Source organism: Pan paniscus, chromosome 23 (assembly GCF_029289425.2).
Source record: "Pan paniscus chromosome 23, NHGRI_mPanPan1-v2.0_pri, whole genome shotgun sequence".
Classification (NCBI taxonomy): domain Eukaryota; kingdom Metazoa; phylum Chordata; class Mammalia; order Primates; family Hominidae; genus Pan; species Pan paniscus.
In genome coordinates, this window is record NC_085927.1 from 1,172,501 (window position 1) to 1,187,500 (window position 15,000).

Genomic DNA, 15,000 nt, shown 5'->3' on the forward strand with positions numbered 1-15,000 from the left:
ACCGCGATCGCTCACACGGCCCGCGCGCACCCGCCAGAGGGGAGCACGGGACGTGCGCTCGCCGGACCAGGCGGACGCCCTTCCCCGCGTGGGAGGGGCGCGTCTCGTCTCACTCGACCGCCTCGAACCCCACACCGACGAGCTCCCTCAGGACCCACGCGCGGACACCGCGGCGGCGACCGGAGGAGGGGGCGCTGGGGGCGGGGACGACACACCACCGCTCGGCCTCGGGCACCTGAGGGACAACCCGGAGCGCTCCAGGAGCACCGCAGAGGCCCAAGCGGAGCCGACGCTCGCGCACACCCCCGCGAGAGGGCAGCACGACGGGCCGGCGGGACGGCACCCCCCACCGCCGCGGAGGGGGGCCGCCCGCAAGTCCACAACCACTGGAGGCGACAGCGCGGGGTGCCTGCCGCGTCAGAGGGCCCCGCCGACCCGCCCCGCGACGCAGAAGGCGGCGGGCGGGACGGCGAGGTCAGGCCGGGCTCCGCACCCCACACGCCTCCCCCACACGCGCCGCCCGCAGGCGGGGAGAGGAGAGACGAGGGGACCCCGCGGGGCGGAGCGAGAAGAACGGTCCCGTTCGCCACGAACGTCCGCCCCTCGCCCGTCGCGGCTCGGACCCGGCCCGGGAGAGCACGACGTCACCACATCGATCACGAAAGAGCCCCCCGGGAGCGGAGGTCGGCCGGCCGGCCGACGCCCCGCTCCGGGGAAGGGGCGGCGGACAACCCAGCGGAGACGAGAACGCCTGACACGCACGGCACGGAGCCAGCGGGGTGGGGTTGTCGCGGCCGCCCCGGGCGCCCGCAGCGGAGAGCGCACGGGGGCAGGGTGGCCCTCGCCGCCTTCCCCGCCGCCCCCAGGTGGGTCAGAGACCCGGACCCGGGCCGGCACCGGGAGTCGGGACACGCCCGGGCGCGCGGAGGACAGCAGGCCCGCGGGCCCCAGCGGGCGGCTCAAGCAGGAGCACGGCCGGCTAGCCGGGTCACCGGTAGGCCAGAGCCCCGCACGCACCCGGAGTCCCAACCTCTCCAGCGACAGGTCGCCAGAGGACAGCGTGTCAGCAATAACCCGGTGGCCCAAGATGCAGACTCGGAGTGAAAGATATACCTCCCCCGGGGCCGGGAGGTCGTGTCACCGACCACGCCGCCGGCCCAGGAAACGCGCGACACGGACACCTGTCCCCAAAAACGCCACCATCGCAGCCACACACGGAGCGCCCGGGGCCCTCTGGTCAACCCCAGGACACACGCGGGAGCAGCGCCGGGCCAGGGACGCCCTCCCGGCCGCCCGTGCCACACGCAGGGGGCCGGCCCGTGTCCCCAGAGCGGGAGCCGGAAGCATTTTCGGCCGGCCCCTCCTACGACCGGGACACACGAGGGACCGAAGGCCGGCCAGGCGCGACCTCTCGGGCCGCACGCGCGCTCAGGGAGCGCTCTCCGACTCCGCACGGGGACTCGCCAGAAAGGATCGCGGCAGAGGGACCGCGGCCCGGCCCGGGGACCGCTCCCCGGCACCCGGGGGACGGGGGCAGGACGGTCCCCGGCTCCCCACGGGGACTCGGAAACGAATTCGGCCGCCGCCTCAGACGGCCAGGATGAGCGCGGACGGACCCGCGACCGGGCCGGGAAGGGCGTCCCCAGCCTCCCGCGCCACGCGCGGCGGGTCCCCGCGGGTCGCGGCTCGGGCCTCGGGAGCTGCGGCGCGCTGGTCGACCGGCCCGGGCAGCCCCACGCCCGGCTCGGGCCCAGAAGCGCAGCGACAGCCTCCCCCCCACATAAACCTGCACGCCAGAGCTCTGACTCACAAGCGACGCGCCACAGCTCTGGCGCCACCGGGCCAGCCGGGCTGACGACCGCGGGCTTTCCGGAGCTCTGCACAGCTCACAGCGGGGACGGTCCCCTCCCTCGGCAGCTGCCACCGCAGCTCCGGAAGCCGAGAGCGCGATCTAAAAGCGGCCGCCAGATGGAGCCCGACGACCGCCGCGAAAGTCAGCGAGACAGATCCGGATGGCAGGGCGGCCCGTGGACCGCAAAAGCGAAACCGTGAGCCGAGAAGCTCTTCCCGAGGCCGAAAACGCAGCCCCTCTGTCCCAACCCCACACACACGGGGCCCAAAACGCGTCTCTGCCTCGACCGCGACAGAGTCAGAAGACAACCCACGGCGCGTGGGTGTTCGGAGATGCATCTCGGAAGCAGGGAGGGAGGGAGGGAGGGAGGGAGAAAGAACACACAAGGACTCGGTCGCGGGTCGCTGCAGACACACGGAGAGGCAAAATGCATGGGCTCTTCCGGAATCCACGCAGAGACAGACGGGGGGGGGGGGGGGGGGGCGGGGAATGGGGAAAAGAGACAGATGGTGAAAGGGAAGGAGGGAGGGAAGGGAGCAGGGAGGGAGGGAGGGAGGAAGAAAATGGAGAAAAGAGAGACAATTTAAAAAACGTAGATACACAGAGAAAACTTTTGAAACACTCCATTTTTACAAGACAGACGGAAAGGAAAGAAACATGAAAAAGAGAGAAAGAATGAGGAAAGAAACGAAGGAAAGAAGGGAAAAAGAAACAGGGAGGAAAGAAAAAAGAAGGAGAGACAGGGAACGAAAGAGAAATAAAGCACGAAGGAGAAAAGATCAGAAAGAGAGAAAGAAGGAAAGGAAGAGAGGAAGAAAAACCTAAAGAAGGAGAGAAAGGAAGAAAGGAAGGAAGAAAAACGTAAAGGAGAGGAAGAAAGAAAACAGAGATAACTACGTACACTTGTTCATTTATTAACATAAATACAACACTTTTCGTACGTAAGCGTAAACGTATTTGTGGACGATCGCTTCTCTATAGAGCGATGTGTATGTATTCGTATAGCAGAAACACCTACGTCTATTATGTAGAAGTATGTTTCTATGCAATCGGTACGTGTTTACTAGACGCGAGAGTAGTAAATGCAAAGATATACGCATTGTCGTTTACATATAAATGTACAAAAATGTTTACATTAATAAATGTCAGTAAATACATGGAAACGAAAGAAATAAAAAAAAAAAAACGAAATGAGTCAACAGGCCGGGCACGGTGGCTCACGCCCGTCATCCCAGCACTTCGAGAGGCCGAGGTGGGCGCATCACATGAGGTCGGGAGTCGGAGGCCAGCCTGACCAACACGGAGAGACACGGTGTGCCTACTAAAAACACAAACATCAGCCAAGCCAGGCGTGGGGGTGCCTCCCTGTAATCCCCGCTCATCAGGAGGCTGAGGCAGGAGAAGCCCTCGAACCCGGGAGGCGGAAGGTGCGGTGAGCCAAGATCGCGCCATTGCACTCTAGCCGTGGAAACAAGAGTGAAACTCTGTCTCAAAAGGACGAAACAGAAAGAAAGAAAGAAAGAAAGAAAGAAAGAAAGAAAGAAAGACAGACAGAAAGCAAGCAAGCGAGAAAGCAAGCAAGAAAGCAAAAAAGCAGGAAAGAAAGAAAGAAAGAGAAAAGAAAGCAAGAAAGCAAGAAAAAAGAAAGCAAGAAAGAAAGAAAGAAAAAGAAAAGAAAGCAAGAAAGCAAGCAAGAAAGAAAAGAAAGCTAGAAAGAAAACAAAGCAAGAAAGAAAGCAGGAAAGAAAGCAAGAAAGCAAGAAAACAAGAAAGCAAGAAAGCAAGCAAGAAAGAAACAAAAGAAAGAAAGAAAGCAAGAAAACAAGCAAGCAAGAAAGCAAGCAAGAAAGAAACAAAAGAAAGAAAGAAAACAAGAAAGCAAGAAAGCACGAAAGCAAGCAAGCGAGCGAGCGAGCGAGCGAGCGAGAGAGCGAGAGAGAGAGAGAGAGAGAGAGAGGCTGGGCGCTGTGGCTCACGCCTGTCATCCCAGCACTTTGGGAGGCCAAGGCAGGCGGACCACCTGAGGTTGGGAGTTGGAGACCAGCCTGACCAACATGGAAAAACACCGTCTCTACTAAAAGTACAAACATCAGCCAGGCACGGTGGCCCATGCCTGTAATCCCAGCTAATCAGGAGGCTGAGGCAGGAGAATCGCTTGAACCTGGGAGGCGGAGGGTGCGGTGAGCCGAGATCGCGCCATTGCCCTCTAGCCTGGGCAACAAGAGTGAAACTCTGTCTCAAAAAAAAAAAAAAGGAAGAAGAAGAAGAAAAAAAGAAAGTAATGAAAGAAAGAAAGAAAGAAAGAAAGAAAGAAAAAAAGAAAGAAAGAAAAGGCAAGGCCAGGCAAGGCCAGGCAAGGCAAATCTACCTGCTTTCCCTACATCTGGGGAGAATCGGGAAAGTCCCCAACAACAACAAGGCCTAAAGTGGAGCTGCCATCTGTCAAACCCGAGCGGAAGAGTCCACGCGGGTTAAAGACACGAAGAAAGACAAGGAAACCATCGACCGAGGAGAAGAACAATCTGGCCCAGCCAGGGTCTGTCTCCTGAGGTTGTCTGGGCAACCAGGGAATGGGACGGAGGGAGGGCGGGCCTCCGAGACTCCGTCTCGAAACATAAATCATGATAATAAAATAAAATTAAGTTAAAAAAAAGAAATCACGCATAATTCCTAACGTGTTTGATGCCTCGAAAGGCGAGAGGCGTACGTACGTGTATGTCACGGTGGGGTTGTTTTTTGTTGTTGTTGTTGTTGTTGTTGTTGTTTTTTCTTTTTCCCCGGAAACTCACTTTTTAATTATTTTGTTGCATTTCATTTTCATTTTCATTTTTTTGAGACGGAGTCTCGCTCTGTCGCCCAGGCTGGGGTGCAGTGGCACGATCTCGGCTCACTGCAACCTCCACCTCCCAGGTTCAAGCGATTCTCCTGCCTCAGCTCGGCCTCCCGAGTAGCTGGGATTACAGACAGTACAGCACAGCACGGCGCCCGGCTAATTTTGTGTATTGTGAGTAGAGACGGGGTTTCACCATACTGGCCCTGTTGGTCTGACCGCCTCTTGATCCACCGGCCTTGGCCTCCCAAAGTGAGGGGGTGACAGGCTTGAGCCACCGCGCAGGGCCCATTTATTTTATTGTATTGTATTTATTTATTTTAATTTATGTATTTATGTATGTATGTATTTATTTATTTATTTTTGAGACGGAGTTTCGCTCTTTTTGCTCAGACTGGAGTGCGATGGCGCAATCTCGGCTCACCGCACCCTCCGCTTCCCAGGTTCAAGCGATTCTCCTGCCTCAGCCTTCCTAGCAGCTGGGATTATAGGCATGTGCCACCGCGCCCGGCTAGTTTTGTATTTTCAATTGAGACGGGATTTCTCCATGTTGGTCGGGCTTGTCTCCAACTCCCGACTTCAGGTGATGCGTCCACCTCGGCCTCCCAAAGTGATGGGATGACAGGCATGAGCCACCGCGCCTGGCCTATTGTATTGTATTGTATTGTATTGTATTGTATTGTATTGTATCGTATCGTATCGTATCGTATCCTATCCTATCCTATCCTATCGTATCGTATGGTATTTTATTGCATTGCAATGGATTGTATTGACTTATTTTATTTAGTTAGTTACTTTTGTGTTATTTTATTTATGTATTTGTTTGTTCGTTTTTGCCTGATCAAAGGTCAATCAGACCCAGTCGTCAAAGTGGCGGTTTCCTAGGCAACAAAGGAGGGAGGAACATGGAGGTGGGGGCGGGGGCGGTGGAGAAGACACAGTTGCCCCAGGCTGTGCGCAGGCGGCCTGGTGCTCCCTTCCTCTGTGAGGCCTCCGTTTTCAGAGTCACAGTGACCGCTAGGTGATGCCCGACGTCTGCCAGTGAGAGTGTCAGCCCGGAATGAATTGGGATCCCCTGGGGACGGGGTGGGGGGAAGGATGGAGGCTCCCACAGCACAGTGGGTCACCGCGCCCTCCAAAGCGATCCCCACAACTAATCGACCAGGGCTCCTGGGGGGACGCAGCCTAAGTCCCCCACCCATCGGATCATCTGGAACTTCCGTCCAGAGACGAGAGACCGACTGGGAATTCTCTCAGTCAAGGTCCAAACTGAAAAGAATCACTGGCACGGACAGCAGGACTAAGGCCATTTCTAAAAGACTGGTTTCTGTGTTTTGGGTGAATCTGTGCATTTCTGTATCACAAAATGACTGACTTTGAACGTTACGATTTTTCTCCTCCTTACGTGTACGGTCCTGTGATAGACAGACCAGGGGACTCCTCAGCTCAGAGTCCGTGAGGCCAGAAGCTGACGTCCCAAATTTCTATTTAGAATGAATTTAAGCACGCCAGCCAAACGCTCTGCCGTGAAACTGTCTGTCGGGAAGACAAGCGGGGGAGGGGGGAAGGGGGGGTCCGGGCGCCGTAGGCTCGCGCCTGTCATCCCCGCACTTTTGGGAGGCCGAGGGCCGGTGGATCCCTCGGCCCAAGCCTTGGCAACACGGTGAAACCTCGTCTCAAAAAAAAAAAAAAAAAAAAAAAAATTACAAAAACTAACTGGTTTCATAACCTGGACTCAAAGTTAATAAATAGATAAATAGGCCGGGGGCGGTGGCTCACGCCTGTCATCCCAGCACTTTGGGAGGCCGAGGTGGACGGATCACAGGGTCAGGAGATCGAGACCATCCTGGCTACCACAGTGAAACCCCATCTCTACTCAAAATACAAAAAGTCAGCCAGGCACAGTGGTGGGCGCCTGTAGTCCCGGCTACTTGGGAGGCTGAGGCAGGAGAATGGCGTGAACCCGGGAGGCAGAGCTTGCAGTGAGCCGAAATCGCGCCGCTGCACTCCAGTCTGGGCAACAGAGCGAGAGTCTGTCTCGAAAATAAATAAATAAGTAAATACATAAATAAATAAATAAATGTAAATAAGTAAATAAATAGATTAAAATTGAAAACTAAAAAAAAGTAAAATAATTAAAAAAAAAAAAAAAAAAAAAAAAACGTAGCCGGCCGGTCACGATGGCTCACGCCTGTCACCCCAGCACTTTGGGAGGCCGAGGCGGGCAGATCCACTGGGGTCGCCAGTTCGAGACCAGCCTGACCCACATGGAGAAATGCCGTCTCTACTAACAATACAAAATCAGCCGGGTGTGGTGGCCCCTGCCTGTAATCCCAGCTACTCAGGAGGCTGAGGCAGGAGAATCGTTTGAACGCGAGAGGTGGAGGTTGCGGTGAGCCGAGATGGTGCCACTGCACTCCAGCGTGGGCACCAAGAGTGAAACTCCGTCCGAAGGGGAAAAAAAAAATAAGGGCTGTATTCTGTTATTTTTGCTTCCTACCCTGACAAGAACATAATACAGCTGTTGTCTTTCTGCCTGCCTGCCTGCCCGCCTGCCTGCCTGCCTGCCTGCCTGCCTGCCTGCCTGCCTGTGGCAGGGCCTCATTCTGTCTTTCGCCCAGACTGGAGCGCAGTGACACAATTATGGCTCACTCACTGCAGCCTCAACCTCCCCAGGGTTAGGCGATTCCTCGAGGGATCCTACGGCCTCGGCCTCCCAAAGTGCTGGGGTTACAGGCGCGAGCCACCAGCACCCGGCCTGAGTTAATACATCTGGTCTCACTGCGTCTTAACCACGCACCCACGAAGAACTCAAGTCAAGAGAGAGTCGGCAAGAGACTCTCAGCATTCTCTCCCGAAAGCACGTGTGTCCCGAGCTCCTGTGGTTTCAGGTGGCCGCGCGTAGAGGAGAGATTTCCAATGTTTCCGGAGAGGTGCGAGCCACAGTCACTCGGGGCATCCGAGCACGAGATGGGGTTTCTGACAGCGACTGAAGGGCCAGGAAGGGCCAGAATCTGCCAAGGCCCGCGTTCCAGGGTGGGGCCGATGGAACCCAAGGTAGAGGGAGTCAGCGGTCCGCACAGAGAGAGCTCCAGCCCTAGGCCCCACTGTGCAGACCGAATCAGAAGGAAGAGAGTCCTTCGTCCTACCTGCCACATCCCTCACATCCCCCCACTGAACTTGGGAGTGGATCTGTGTTCTAAACACGAGGTGACTCTCGGTTTGCAATGGATCACAAGGGGCCGGGCTTTCCAGAGTCGGCAGGATAAAGAAGTCATTCTGGCTCGGACTCCCCCATCCCACGGTAACGGTCGGTAACGGTCGCTGGTGACTTTAAATGAGCCGGGGCTGGCCGGGCCGGAGCCGCTATGGGGGTGGGGGGGGTGGGGGGGGGGCGGTGCCTGAGGCACTGCAGAAAGTGGGCCTGAGCCTCGAGGATGGCGGTGCTGCAGGGACCCGTCCAGGCTGCTATATGGCAAGCACTAAGCCACTATGCCTACCGAGATGCGGTTTTCCTCGCAGAACGCCTCTATGCAGAAGTACACTCAGAAGAAGCCTTGTTTTTACTGGCAACCTCTTCTTACCGCTCAGGAAAGGCCTATAAAACATATAGACTCTTGAAAGGACACAGTGGTACTACACCGCAATGCAAATACCTGCTTGCGAAATGTTGTGTTGATCTCAGCAAGCTTGCAGAAGGGGATCAAATCTTATCGGGTGGAGTGTTTCCTAAGCAGAGAAGCCATGATGATATTATTGTTCCTGAGTTTGCTGATTCAGCTCGCTTTCCCCTTCCATCGTTGGGACATGTATATTGCAAGACAGATCGGCTTACCAAAGGGTCAGAATGTGACCAAAAGAGCCTTCGTTGAAATCCTTTCCTCTGGTGTCCCTTTGAATCATGATGTGAAATAGGGGGGAAAAGCCAGATCCTGACCAAACATTTTGATTCACATCTCTAGAGAGCTTTAGCAACTGCCTGTCCAAGTGTTGTGCCAAAACACTGGGACCTCGTCCTAGCTTATGTCACAGACAGCCTGAGACCGTTCTTATGGAAACACCCCAGGACACCGTTGAATTAAACGGATTGAATTGAGAATCTTCCAATTCAAAGTACGCCTTGAATACAGACTCCCCAGTGTCTTCTATCGATTCAGCCGTCCTTTCACCTGATACCGTCCCACTGGGAACAGGAACTTCCATATGATCTAAACAGGTTCAACATAAACCAAAAACTGGTCGAAGTGTATTAGGAGGACCAGCAGCAGTTAGTCCATGAGCCCCAAGTGTTGGCATTTTGCCATTAGAAGCCCCAAGTCCCGGAGACGGATCCTATGGACAAAACTGCACTGGTATTAGACACCTTCTGTCATTGACGTGCCATCCACCGGAGCCCCTTCAAAAAAGTCTGTTGCCGGAATCGGCCAAACCGGAACACAGTCTGTCTTCTCGCAGAGGGGAAAGAGCCGAAAGGTAACCCCAATTCTTGCAAAAACACAAAGTTCTGGTGCGCCGACAAGGGCAACACCTCAGGTATTGAGCCCCACTATGGCATCTCCCCCAAACGCACCGCCTCGAAGAAATTCACGACTCTTGACTAGTGACAGCTCCACAACCGAGGAGAATAGGAGAAAATTAAAAGGGAAGTTTCCACCTAAAATCCCAAACAGAAAAACAAAAAGTAAAGCTAATAAAGGAGGAATAACTCCACCGAACATAAGTGATAGCCATGGAAGTGACAACATTGGACTCTTCCGTCACTCCAGAAGGGAAAATAGCCGCAATCGCGCCTCAGATTCAGGCTTTTAATCTACAAAAAGCAGCAGCGGAAGGCTTGATGGGCCTTCCTCGTGAAAGGGGGAAAGGTTATTTAGCTTTGTGTTCTCACCACGGCAAAGAAGCTGTCAGTATCTTGAGCCATCTAGCTTCTCACCACCGCAATACCGGTTGGGTACTGTGCCAAATTGGAAGGGCCTATTTTAAACTTTCAGAGTCCACGCAAGCTGAAAGAAAATTCTCAGAGGTTAGAAGGATTGAGAATTACAGAGTCGAAGGCATGGAGATCTACTCTACAACACTTTGGCATCCTCCGAAAGATGTTGCTCTTTCAGTTCTGTCCAAAGACTTCACAGACAGGGATAAAACTTCGCCAGCCAGAGGCCTGGTGTGCTGCAGGGAACTGTTTCGGTCTGCAACGGGAACACGATATTGCGATTCAATTCTTCCAGAGAACTCTCGAAGTGGATCCAAATGATGCTTATGCCTATAGTGCATTAGGGCGTGAGCTTGTCTTCACTGAAGAACGGGACAAAGCATCAGCTTGTTTTCGAAATGCTATCAGGGTCAATCCCAGACATTGTAAGGCATGGTAAGTGGTAATGAAGTGTAAAGACAAAGCCCTATGGATGGCGCCGGTACTCGCTAGTTTTTCTGGTTAGATAGCTCTTTATTGTCACGAATTTGGTTAAAAATACTTAGGGATGGTACATAGTGCTGAATAACTTCTAACTAAGATGTTTCCTTATGAAACGTATGTCTTGAACAAACTCTGAAATGAACTCATGATCATAGAATACCAGATCCTTATACTCAACAGTTTCAGTCTTCTAGCAAACTTTTGCAGACGCTGTAGTTGTCTTTGGTTCGTGTATGTGTTTCTTTAGTTGTGTGACTGGATTTGTGACTTTTTCTTCGAGCACCGAAGTGGTGATGGGGACAAGGAGCGCTTGGGAGATTGGAAAGGAATAGCATAGTTCACTTATTGGAGAATAGAAAAATAGATGGAAACAACTCACGAGCTGCTGCTTTTTGACAGTGTTCCAGTTTACGGAGTTACTATGAAGAACTTCACGTGCCCTTTAATGTAGCGGTCTCTCTGTTTTACTCTTTTGTACTCGTGTATAAGTGGGCACATAGGAAATTACTACCTAGGTCCTATTGTGATCAACTGAATAAGACATGAAAAAGTGTGGTCCTACCTCTGCCTCAACAGCATACTCACCGTTGACATTTATTGCATTTTTCTGGACTGACTTCATAGTTTAAACGTCAAGAGAAGGCCGGGCGCCGTGGCTCACGCCTGTCATCCCAGCACTTTGGGAGGCCGAGGCGGGCGGGTCACGAGGTCAAGAGATCGAGACCATCCGGGCCAACACGGCGAAACCCCGTCTCTATTAAAAGTATGAAGATTAGCTGGGCGTGGTGGTGGGCACCTGTAGTCCCAGCTACTCGGGAGGCTGAGGCAGGAGAATCGCTTGAACCCGGAGAGGTGGCGGTTGCAGTGAGCCGAGATCACACCATTGCACTCCAGCCTGGGCGACAGAGCGAGACGCCGTCTCAAGAGAAATACATTAAAAAAATAAATACATACATAAGTAAATATCAAGAGAAAGTATAATTCTGAAGTCATAACCCTGTGGTAGTTATTCTGTCAGATACGGTGGTCTTTGGGGTGACTTATTACAGCAGTGGAGTTCTATCATTTGATTTGCTTCTAAATCTGAAGCATTATATTACGGAAACATTTTTTGATTTGCGAATATGTTGTTGAATGGATCATATCTCATTTTGCTGTAGTAGTTACATGGCCCGAAAGATGGCCAAAAAGATAGTGCCAGCTACTGCTGACCAACGCAACAATCAACTTGCCAATACTGCCTTCTCTTCCGATGGCTATGTTCTCCGTCCTATTTTAAGAACTCAGTTCTTCATAAGACTTGTGTCGTTTTCGATTTTTTTCCCAAGTCTGGTTGATCCTTGTGTTGTGATGTTTTTAAATGTGTATTGTCTGTTCAGCTCTTTTGCAGGAGTCGCATTCTTAAAAAAATCTTAACCCTATCAAAAATTGTGTTTAAAGGAGGATTATTCAGATCGGCCAGCTTTGACTAGGAAGAGTGTAAATGCTGACGTATTTAGGTAGCTCTAAATACTGAGCAACTTTATTCTAACCACAAAATGGATAGCCTTTCTTTTGTCTTCACTTTCGCTATCATTAGCACAGTGTTTAATACCTTTTCTTCATCTATAACACAATTATAATGATATAGGAAGCCACTCAAATAAGGCAGACACGTTGCGTTGCACTTAAAAAAAAAAAAAGAAGAAGAAGAAGAAGAAGTCTCTCTGTGGCACAGAATGAGGTGTGGCTCGAATCTGGAATCTCCAGTGAAAACCAATGAAAGAGGGTGAAACCCCGTGTCTACTAAAAAAAAAAAAAAAAAAATGAGCCGGCCATGGTGGCGCTGAGACAGGAGAATCACTTGAACCCAGGAGGCAGAGGTTCCAGTGAGCTGAGATCACGCCGCTGCACTCCAGCCTGGGGGACAGAGCAAGACTCCATGTCAGAAACAAACAAACCCACCAAGCCAGTAACGGTGTTTAATTCGATGGTGTCAGGCTCAGGTCTCTTGACAGGATACATCCAGCACCCGGGGGGAAACGTCGATGGGTGGGGTGGAATCTATTTTGTGGCCTCAAGGGAGGGTTTGAGAGGTAGTCCCGCAAGCGGTGATGGCCTAAGGAAGCCCCTCCGCCCAAGAAGCGATATTCATTTCTAGCCTGTAGCCACCCAAGAGGGAGAATCGGGCTCTCCACAGACCCCACAACCCCCAACCCACCCCACCCCCACCCCTCCCACCTCGTGAAATGGGCTCTCGCTCCGTCAGGCTCTATTCACACCGTGTGCTTTTGGAACCTCCAGCGTGTGTGCGTGGGTTGCGTGGTGGGGTGGGGCCGGCTGTGGACAGAGGAGGGGATCAAGCGGCGGTGTCCCGCGGGTGCCCGGGACGTGGGACGTGGGGCGTGGGTGGGGTGGCCAGAGCCTAGGGAACTCATCGCCGGTCAGGACGTCTCCCCTCCTGGTCCCCTCTCTGACCTACGCTCCACATCTTCGCCGTTCAGTGGGGACCTTGTGGGTGGAAGTCACCATCCCTTTGGACTTTAGCCGATGAAGGCCGGGCTCCCAAGAGTCTCCCCGGAGGCGGGGTCTTGGGCAGGCTCACAAGGATGCTGACGGTGACGGTTGGTGACGGTGATGTACTTTGGAGGCCTCGGGCCAATGCAGAGGTATCCATTTGACCTCGGTGGGACAGGTCAGCTTTGCGGAGTCCCGTGCGTCCTTCCAGAGACTCATCCAGCGCTAGCAAGCATGGTCCCGACGATCCCAGCTCCCAGCAGAGGCACTTTTGTTCACACAGGATCCTGGGCAGGAAAGTTCTCAGCAGGCTTAGGCCTCCTAGCCAAAAAGCCAAAACCACTTCTGGGATTTTTTTCAAAGAGCCAGTGGTTCCACAAGGGGCCGTGGGTAGTTGTGGAAATGGAGAGAAGTGTTTGCACATACATATTGGAGACAGAACGGACAGGGCTCGGTCACAGATCACTTAGGACACGGGCAGATGCACATTGAGAAAACTCTTCCGGCATCCTAGGGGAACAGAGGTACGATTTTTCGAGACAGTCGAGGGAGAAGCCACACCAGATTTTAGGATTGGATCTTTATTCCTATGTAGTTTCTATGAGGTATCCAAGTCCAGAAATCAACTCGCCAGTTCTGTACAGCATTCTGTAGGGAGATCAAATCTGGGATGTCAGAAGTTAAGAATTCGGGCCTTGGTGAGGGATTAGATTAGATGTACTTGAGCTTATTTTGCAAAAAAAGAGAGGGCGGGAGATAGCGAGAGCCAGAGCCAGAGACCGAGACAGACAGACAGACAGAGAGAGAGAGACAGAGAGACAGAGACAGAGAGACAGAGACAGAGACAGACAGAGAGAGACAACGATACACAAAGAGGGAAAGACAGAAAAAGAGAGAGAGAGAGACAGATAAAGAGACAGACGGAGAAAGACACAGATGGTCAGAGACAGAGAGAAACAGAAAGAGAGAGAAACAGAGACAGGAAGGGAGAGAGACAGGCAGAGAGAGAGAGACAAACAGACAGGCAGACAGACAGGCAGAGAAAGAGTAAGACAGAAGGCAGACACACACACCCCCCCACACCCCCCCCACACACACACAGAGAGAGAGAGAGAGAGAGACAGAGACAGACAGAGAGACAGAGAGAAAGAGACAGAGAGAGAAAGACAGAGAGAAACAGACAGAAAGAGAGACACAGACAGAGACAGAGAAACAGCCGACAGGGGGGAGAGAGAGAGAGAGAGAGAGAGAGAGAGAGAGAGAGACAGAGAGAGAGAGAGACAGAGAGAGACAGACAGACAGGCAGAGAAAGACAGTAAGACAGAAGACAGACACACAGAGAGAGAGACAGAGAGACAGAGACAGAGAGAAAGAAAGACAAAGACAGAGAGAGAGAGAGAGACAAACAGACAGACAGGGAGAGAGACAGAGAGACTAAGACAGAAGACAGACACAATGAGAGAGACAGAGACAGAGAGAAGGAAAGACAAAGAGAGACAGACAAAGAAAGACAGACACGGACAGAGAGAGACAGAGAGAAACAGACAGAAAGAGAGAGAGAGACACGCAGAGAGAGAGTGAGAGAGACAGGCAGGCAGAGAGAGAGTAAGACAGAAGACAGACAGAGTGAGACAGACAGGCAGAGAGAGACAGAGAGAAAGAAAGAGAGAGAGAGACACGCAGAGAGAGAGAGTGAGAGAGACAGGCAGGCAGAGAGAGAGTAAGACAGAAGACAGACAGAGTGACAGAGACAGGCAGAGAGAGACAGAGAGAAAGAAAGAGAGAGACAGACAGACAGAGAAAGACAGAGACGGAGAGAGAGACACAGAAAGAGAGAGAGAGACAGAGACAGAGAGAAACATACAGACAGGGGGAGAGAGAGAGAGAGAGAGAGAGAGAGAGAGACCGACAGACAGACAGGCAGACAGGCAGAGAAAGGGAGTAAGACAGAAGACAGACACAGTGAGAGAGACAGGCAGAGAGAGAGAGACAGAGAGAAACAGACAGGCAGAGAGAGAGAGACACAGAGAGAGAGAGAGAGAGAGAAGACAGACAGAGAAAGAGAGAGACAGAGACAGACAGAGAGACAGACAGAGAGACACATATTTTATAATGCTTTTGATCACATAAACGGTGGCCGGGGTATACTTTGAAAACAACGACAACAACAACAACAACGACAACGACAACAGCAACGACAACAACAACGACAGCAACAACAACAGCAACAAGAGCAGCAGCAGCATTCGCCTACGGATTTCTAGAAAATAAGATGTCATGATGAAGTATATAGTAAACATCAACCGGCTCTCACTGCACGTTGAGAGATTCACAAAAGCGCTAGTTAACAACAGGAAAAAACAGCAGCTAACGTGTCTTGGGGGAAATAGACGTCTTCCTGAAAAC

The 15,000-nt window shown here is 52.5% G+C and overlaps 1 pseudogene; it reads left to right on the plus strand.

Annotated features, from left to right (window-relative positions):
- The first annotated feature begins 8,119 nt into the window (after positions 1-8,119).
- LOC134730157 (cell division cycle protein 27 homolog) overlaps positions 8,120-15,000 on the plus strand; it is a 6,959-nt pseudogene continuing 78 nt past the window's right edge.